The following is an 8,145-nucleotide window of genomic DNA, read 5'->3' as shown; positions in this document are numbered from 1 at the left end:
TACTTTTAGGCCATGCAAATTTCACAGTTATGTTTTAATGTATTTATCCACAGAGTAGTTATTTAAGTGATTCAGATGTCCAGAAACACCTTTTCTCTCCTTTCTTTCTTCTCTCTCTCTTTTTTTTTTTTTTTTGTTACTATCTTAAGCAGCCAGGTATTGATCACACTGGCCAGGAATGCCTGGCCCCACTGTGAAGTAGGTGAAACTTGTCTGATGGCCTCTTCAGTCCCATCTGTCCTCTCTTGAGCTCCATCAGGGTTCCCAAACACTCCCAGTGTTACCTTACTACTTGGTACCTCCAGTCTCAGAGAATTGCACCACCTAGTAGACATATTTGGAGGTAGAGGGTTCATGTTTTACCCCAAATGTCGGAGTTTGTTGCAGCCATTTATTCATCAAACATGTATTGAGCACCTATGGCATGCCAGGCACAGTGATGTATGATGGAGTCCTGATAGTGACACAGATGAGTAAGAGGCCACTTCTGCTCTCCGGCATCTTGGCATAGTGGTCTTGGTGTTGGCTAAAAAACAATTTTATGGCCAGGCACAATGGCTCACCCCTGTAATCCCAGAACTTTGGGAGGCTGAGGCAGGCAGATCACAAGGTCAAGAGATCAAGATCATCCTGGCCAACATGGTGAAACCCCATCTCTACTGAAAAATACAAAAATTAGCTGGGCGTGGTGGCGTGTGCCTGTAGTCCCAGCTACTCGGGAGGCTAAGGCAGGAGAATTGCTTGAACCCAGGTGGCGGAGGTTGCAGTGAGCCAAGATCGTGCCACTGCACTCCAGCCTGGCACCTGGCAACAGAGCAAGACTCTGTCTCAAAAAAAAAAAAAAAAATTTCCAGGTCCTGCTGTAAGAGAATAGCTGTCAGAGCACAGGTGGTAGCATTTGAGATGAATATTCATTGGTAAGAAGACGTCTTCTAGCCTAAATAGAAGACAATTAATTATATCTAGGAAGAGAGGATCATCATGTTGCGAAAGGGCCAGAAATGTTCTGGGAAAGGTGAGAATTTAGAATTTAGTGCAGCTGAAGGTAAAGAGATGTGAGAGCGATGTTTGAGGGAGAGAGCACAGGGCATAGGAGCAGCCTTGTAGGAGCTGAGGTGTGATCCTCAAGGCACCAGGAAGTAAGTGGCTGGAGGGGTGCAGAAGGAGGATGGAATTTGGAGGGAATTTGGGACCAATTGGATGTGGGATCTGGTAAATGAGAGAGTGGGACTGAGGATATACACATTTCTAGCTGGAGCAGCTAGATGGGTGATTTCCCTGTTGGACTAAGTAATTGCTTAAAGTAACAGATCTAGAATGGAAAATACCAGATGCTTTGGCAATTGAATGGGAAAGAGATTGGAAGCAGGATGTCTCTCCTGATGTTATTCAACGCCTCCTTTCAAATAAATGACAACTGTGCCTACTCAGGAAGCCACTTCAAAATAGAAAAGAAGAATTCATGTTGAACTCCACAAGCTGAGTTAATTTTGAAGTTTTAAAATTTTGAAGGAGAATTTTTAGAATAGTTACACACAATTTTCTATAGTCAATTATGCAATTTGCATTTATAGAAATAAGCTTCAATCTTTGACCCAGAAAAAGTTCATCTTCAATTAAACTTTAAAATACATAATTTCATGTTTAGTTTGTTAGGGAACTTTTTATTTTATCTGACAGGGACCTGAGGAAAACAAGAATCTGTTCAAAATATAAATAGCACAGAATATCCATCTAAAAGGTTCATTATAAGAGGTACTACATTTTTTTCTGGAATAATTTTTCTTTATCAGCTCTAATGGATCAAATATGCAATACATTACTTCTTTCAATGTGAAATTTCATTGAGGTCAAGTTACACTCATTCTTATGCATGCATCCGGGTACCTGTGAAAATAAAGCCCTTTCCACAGCCTATGTGGTCAGCATCATCAGCCTCATGGTCACAAAAGATACCAGGCAAGAGGCCAATTTCATATGAACTGATTTTCATTTGGCTTTTCTCTTCTTGTTAAATCTTAACAACATTTCCATTGTAAGCAACTCATTTAAAAGTGGAAAGAAAAGTAACAGGACTACATGGAACCATAAATGAACCAAAAGTTACGTCAAGCAACTAATTTATTTATTTATGCAAGCTGTGCTACAAACCAATCCTATATAAGAGCCATATACAATTTAGAAAAAAAAATTCTAGTTGTGAAAATAATGAAACAAAAATATTTACATAAATCAGCACCATCAGTAGAGACCATACTTCAAATTTTGAATTTTGATATTTTTCTGAGCTAGCAAATGTGATATGATACTCCCTCTTAATGCTGCACAGCCACGGCTGCAGCTCCCAGTCAGCCCCGCGATCATGAAGGTCAATACTGATACTCTGCGGTGCACTGTGTTGCCCCATGAGTTTGCCCAACTGTAAGTGAATGTAAGTGTTCTAAGCACATTTATGGTAGGCTAGGCTAAGCTATGGTGTTCTGTAGATTAGGTATATTAAGTGTATTTTCAGTTTATGATGTTTTTAAGTTATCATAAGTTTATCAGGACATAACCCCACTATAAATCAAGGAGTGTCTATATATCTACAAATCTTTGTTAGTTCACAAGATATTAACTCTTTCTAGCAAAAGTTATGGCTTTAGTCATTGAGAATGTGCTTTAAGATACAGAAGCACTGGAATCCTGAATGTAGACCACACAGAATGCTTGTACTACCAAAGATAAAAAGAAAATAGAGGGTCAACTTCTTTGCCTCAGTAGTGTACATGGGAGGGAGTTCAGCAAAGTTATCTTCCAAAAGAGTGAGAAGATACTCATTGGGCATAGAGGCAGACCTTGGAAAGTCCAGGAGAATGAGGTTGTGAATAGGTCAATGGTATTAAGGATTACCTTGTCCAAAATGGCCTGGAGGCTCTGGGGGCTGAGGGGCCAGTAGGCACAAGTGAGAGCCAGGCTGTCCTTCATAGGGCAGAGGCTTGGAATGGTAAGAGATAAATGGTAGCACATGGCAACAGGCAGAGAGGATGACTCAGCAGATGGGCTGTTTCTCCAATCTGTCTTCTCTTTTCAATTCCTAGCACTATGCCCCAGTTCAGCTTCTTATAGTCTGTTCCCTGACTAAGACAGTGTTTTGTGGCTGGTCATTGCTGCCTCCACATTTTGCCAAAACACTTCCAAGAAATAGCTTTGCTTTGTACTTCATTGCACATACCATTCAGTAGCTAATCATTACCATGTGCATCAATTACAACTAGTTTCATTTGATATTCAGAGGCTTTGAAGGTTTGGCTTTAGCCTACACTTTCAGGCACAGTTCCTTGTTATTCTGTTCATTTGTAATTAATATTTAAATGTTTACTTAAGTTGTATATCTCATTTAAATTTTTTTCATTTTCTTTAAGTTGCGTATATGTTTTGAGAATCAAATAGTCCTAAAAGATTTGTTACAAAAATAATAGCAGTGTCTAGCCTCCCATTTCAATTCAATTGAAAAATTGAATTTTTCAATTTCAGTGGATATTCCTAAATTACTCCCTGAAGTACCTGTAGCAATTTATATTTTCACTAGCAGTATATGAGTTTCCATTTCCCAACCCCTCATCAACATCTAGTGTTATCAGAACATCTGCTAAACTTGTGATTGTGAAATTGTATCACATTGTTATGGTAATTTACTGTTCCTTGTTACTAGTAAAAGGGAACATATTTTAATAGGTTTATTGGTCATTGAATTCACATCCTTTCTTTTTTCTGATTGAGTTGTAGGACTTTTAAAATATATTTCTTATATGAATTAACTTTTTCCTGTTATATTCTATAAGCTCTTTCAGTCTGTGACTTATGCTTGTTTATGGTGGGTTATTTTTTCATCAAAGTTTTAAAAAATTATGACATTGTAAATTTTATTAATCTTTTTTTATGTTTTGTTCATTTTATGCTGTGTTCAAGAAATCATTCATTATCTTGACATTGTAAATAGATTTAATTACATGTATTTTTAAAAGTTCTAAACTTTATTTTTCCAGTTAAGTCCTTTAAGCTATTTGGAGTTTGTTTTTGTGTACGGTGTGAATTTGTAACCTAATTTTATTTTTCCCAGGTTATAGCCAATTTTCCCCCAAATTTTAACTTAACTGTTCACCACCTCTCTTCTGAACTTATAATGCAATATTCCAACACATTGTTAGTGTATTAATTTAATTTTTAACACAAATTGTTAGTGTTAACTCATCCTTGCAATCCTATGATAAACAATTGGTCCTGATACATTTTTCTAGTACACTGGTTTATTCAACATGCAAACATTTTATTTGAAATTTCTTCTATAGTCAAAAGTAAGATTTTCATTATGACTTTTTTCACTGATGAATTATGTATGAATGAATTTTAATGGTCTAAAAGCATTTGAGGTTATTTTCGGTTAATTATCACTAATGTAATTGCACTCTACTGAGAGAATAAAGTATGTCTCCATGTACAAAAATTATTTGATATTTGTTCTTTACTTTGCGCTGTAGCATGTGAAGTGTTTTGATAAATGTCACATTGGTCCAAACATTACATTTTACCAATAGAAATCAGGGTGGATATATGCATATTTACACAGGGTATAAAAATGTAGACATGTGTTTTCATGAGATGGCAAACCAGTGTGCCTTTCTTGTTATCCCTAAGCTCTGTAAATACAAATTGTTGAAAAACAAATTCCAAACATACTTTTTTTATCTAGATGCTCCATTCCTGATGCCAAGAGTGTAATGTATTAAGAAAATGGTACAGCTTGAAGAAAACACAATTTCCTAAGAGAGATAAATGGCTGTCATAAGTACTGTGACAAGCACTCACCAGAACTGTAAGATTTGGTGTGAGTCTGCTGGAATTCACTGTCAACTCTAGCGGTTTTTAGTATCTCTATTTTTTCTTGTTCTAAAACCCATACCATAAGCATATGAAATATACTTTCTGCCATTTTAACTTCATCGGTGTAAAAAACAGCTGCTATCTTCTGAATAATAATGGCATATTAAATTCCATCTTTTAACCATCTAAATAGCATTTTCTCAGAAAGCTGTTTTCCTATTTCCTTTAGAAAATAGGGCTTTGCTTTGGAAAATATCTTTGAATGGATGGATATTAGAAATCAGTCAAATTCAAATCTAACCTATTACTGAAAAATGAGTACAAATGGCCAATAAAGTGATATTTTTCATCCATCAGAAAGTCAAAACTAAAAAAGGTCAGTGATATCCAATGTTGGCCAGTGGGTGGATAAGTGGATGTGCTTCCCCATTGTTGGTGAGAGGAGGTACTGTAAAACCTTTGATAAAGATCCTGTGCTTATTTTTGGCTGTGCAGTGTCCACCCTGCTCTTTTTACCATCTATGTGCCCAGATGCCTGTGGGGAATGTTCCCCATGATCTGTGGATAGAGTGGCAGCCCCCAGGAGGCTTTAAAGTATAGTGGTTAAGGATATGGACTTGGCTGTCAGACCACAGTGAGTTTGACTTTGCCATTTCCTCTATCGTCTTAGGAAAGTTACGTAGCTTCCCTGAAACTCTCATTAATCAGCTACTGCTATTTATGTGTGAAACCTTGTTGTATTTGGTACAATGGGATAGCCACAGGAGGTCTGCTTTGGGTTGAAACTGAGAAAGAAACAAAATAAATGGATCCAGGTGTGGAGATCAGAAGAGAAATGATATTTCCTGAGCCTCTGCTATGTGTAGGTGCTCTCAAGTACTTCACGTACATGGCATCACTGTACCCCACACAACTATCTCATGAGGTCATATGCCCATTTGATAGATAAAGAAACAGTTGTTCCCAATGTCATACAATATTTCAGAAGTAGAACCAAAATCTGTCTGAAACCTAAGTCAATGCTTTTAACCACTATTAACACCACTCCTCAGGGCCTCAGACACAGCAAAGGGGAGCCACGAGGGGCCCACATGAAAACACTGGATAACTAAGGGAATGGGGAGGCCTGTGCAGGAGAGGGAAGGCTGAAGGCCACTTGGTCTTGGTAGCTGGATAGTGGTCCCACCATCTAGGTCATCACAGGACCACAAATCCAGACAGCAGATCAACAGAGTCCATGGTCAATGGCTGAGCAATTATTTTCAGGTTCTCCTGAGGATAAATAAAATTGGTACTGAAAATTTCTTCCAAAAATATAATGGGGCTATCTTAAGTAGCCTGCTATCTTTCCAAGAATGAATCAGAGGGATGTCAGTCAAAAAAATGCAATTTAATCTCAGAGGGAATGGGCAGCCATTAGAAAATATTATCAGTCTCCAAAGAGCTTTAGACTATTGTTTACAAGAAAAGTATCTGACATCAGACATACAATGACTTTCTATACTTGAAATAAATAAAATAATAAATATTCTCCAAATGAATTTATGCACTGTTTGGGGTATCATGCCCAGTGTGGTTTTTTTATTTGATAACAAGGAGCAAAAATAGGGCTTCAATCATTATCAAATCAATATCACACATTCTCACAAAAAAGGAGATATTTCTAATGCCCTCACCTTTAATACACCAAGGAAAATGCTAGATTTGTTCATGGAAAAACATATAAAAGATCCACAAGTCCCAACATATGTTGATTTTATAGGAATGCTTTTGATGCCTCATCATCACCTTGGCACACTAGTTTTGCTGCTACCAATTGCTGGTAAGCTGTGAATGATAGCAATGACCTGACTAGCAATTTGGAAATCTTTGCCTTAGACGATCTGGCTACAATTACACAATTAAAAAGTGTGGGTACCTACAATCCACAGGTAAAAGAAACAAATCTGACAAAAAGAAAGTTTAATAGCTATGAAGAAAAGACTCCTCCAACAAAAGTGATTCCTAAAATCTGTAGTAAACCTGCTGTCTTAGTTCAAGCTGCTGTAACAAAATGCCGCAGATTGGGTTGCTTAACAACATTGATTCCTTGCAGTTCTGGAGGTTGCGAAGTCCAAGATCAAGATGCCAGTTGATTCAGTTCCAGGTGAGAGACCCTTCCGGGCTTGCAGACAGCCACCTTCTTACAGTGTTCTCACATGGCAGAACGAGAAAGAGAGAGAGAGAGAGAGAGAGAGAGAGCGCTTGGTGTCTCTTCCTTTTCTTATGAGGACACTAACTCCACCTTCATGACATGATCTAACCCTGATTTCCTCCCAAAGATCCCACCTTCAAATATTATCGCATGGAGGGTTACAGCTCCGACATATGAATTTAGGAGTTGAGACACAAATGTTTGGTCCCATAACACCAGAAAACTATTAACTACAGAAGTTTTATCCCTCAAAAAACTAACCTAATCAGTTTCTGATTTCAACCAACTCTCTGAATATTGGTTGCTGAACAAACATTAAAGTTCTTACTAGTAATAGAGTTTCTTTTAGTTCCTGCTCCCTGATCAAATTTATGTTTACTCCTATTTAATTAAAACTGTCCAATTTGGCCTAATGGTCACTTCATCCTTGAGAGCTGTCATTTATCCCATCCAACTGTCGCCTCTAGCAAGAAAATTGAGAAGCATTTTCCTTTGACAAATGAATACCCATTAATAAAGTATACCCTCATGTTCACATTTTCTTTTTATTTTTTTTTTAAGAATGACAGGGTCTCACTCAATTGCCCAGGCTGAAGTGCAGTTGCACAATCATAACTCATTGTAACTTCAAACTTCTGGGCTCAAGAGATCTTCTTGCCGCAGCCTCCCAAGTGTCTAGAACTATAGGCTCCAGACACCATGCCTAGCTATACATACATACACACATGTATATATATATATATACACACACACACACAAACTATACATATACACACATTATATATACATATACTATATACATACACATACTGTATATATACATGCAAACTATATATGCATGTGTATTCACACACACACACAAACACACACACACACACACACACACAAACATACACACACACATAATAGAGACTGGGTCTTGCTACATTGCCCAGGCTTGACTTGAACTGTGTTCCTCAAGTGATCTTCCTGCCTCAACCTCCCAAAGCTGGGATTACAGGTGTCAGCCACCATGCCTGGTCCTCCCATTTTCTTTATCTAATCAAATGTAACCAAAAACATCTTTTAAAACAAATTACAGTCTATTT

General features: G+C 37.6%; 1 long non-coding RNA gene across 1 annotated transcript in view; it reads right to left on the bottom strand.

Annotated features, from left to right (window-relative positions):
* Positions 1 to 1,636: 1,636 nt before the first annotated feature.
* Positions 1,637 to 8,145, bottom strand: part of LOC118148369 (uncharacterized) — a 115,671-nt gene continuing 109,162 nt past the window's right edge. The window contains exon 3 of the long non-coding RNA XR_004735167.3: positions 1,637 to 7,056. This is a non-coding gene — a long non-coding RNA (uncharacterized LOC118148369). The remainder of the gene's footprint in view (positions 7,057 to 8,145) is intronic.

The sequence above is a fragment of the Callithrix jacchus genome, chromosome 16 (assembly GCF_049354715.1).
Source record: "Callithrix jacchus isolate 240 chromosome 16, calJac240_pri, whole genome shotgun sequence".
NCBI classification, from domain to species: Eukaryota; Metazoa; Chordata; class Mammalia; order Primates; family Cebidae; genus Callithrix; species Callithrix jacchus.
Note: the sequence above shows the minus strand (reverse complement) of the source record. Positions and strands in the feature narration are given on the sequence as shown.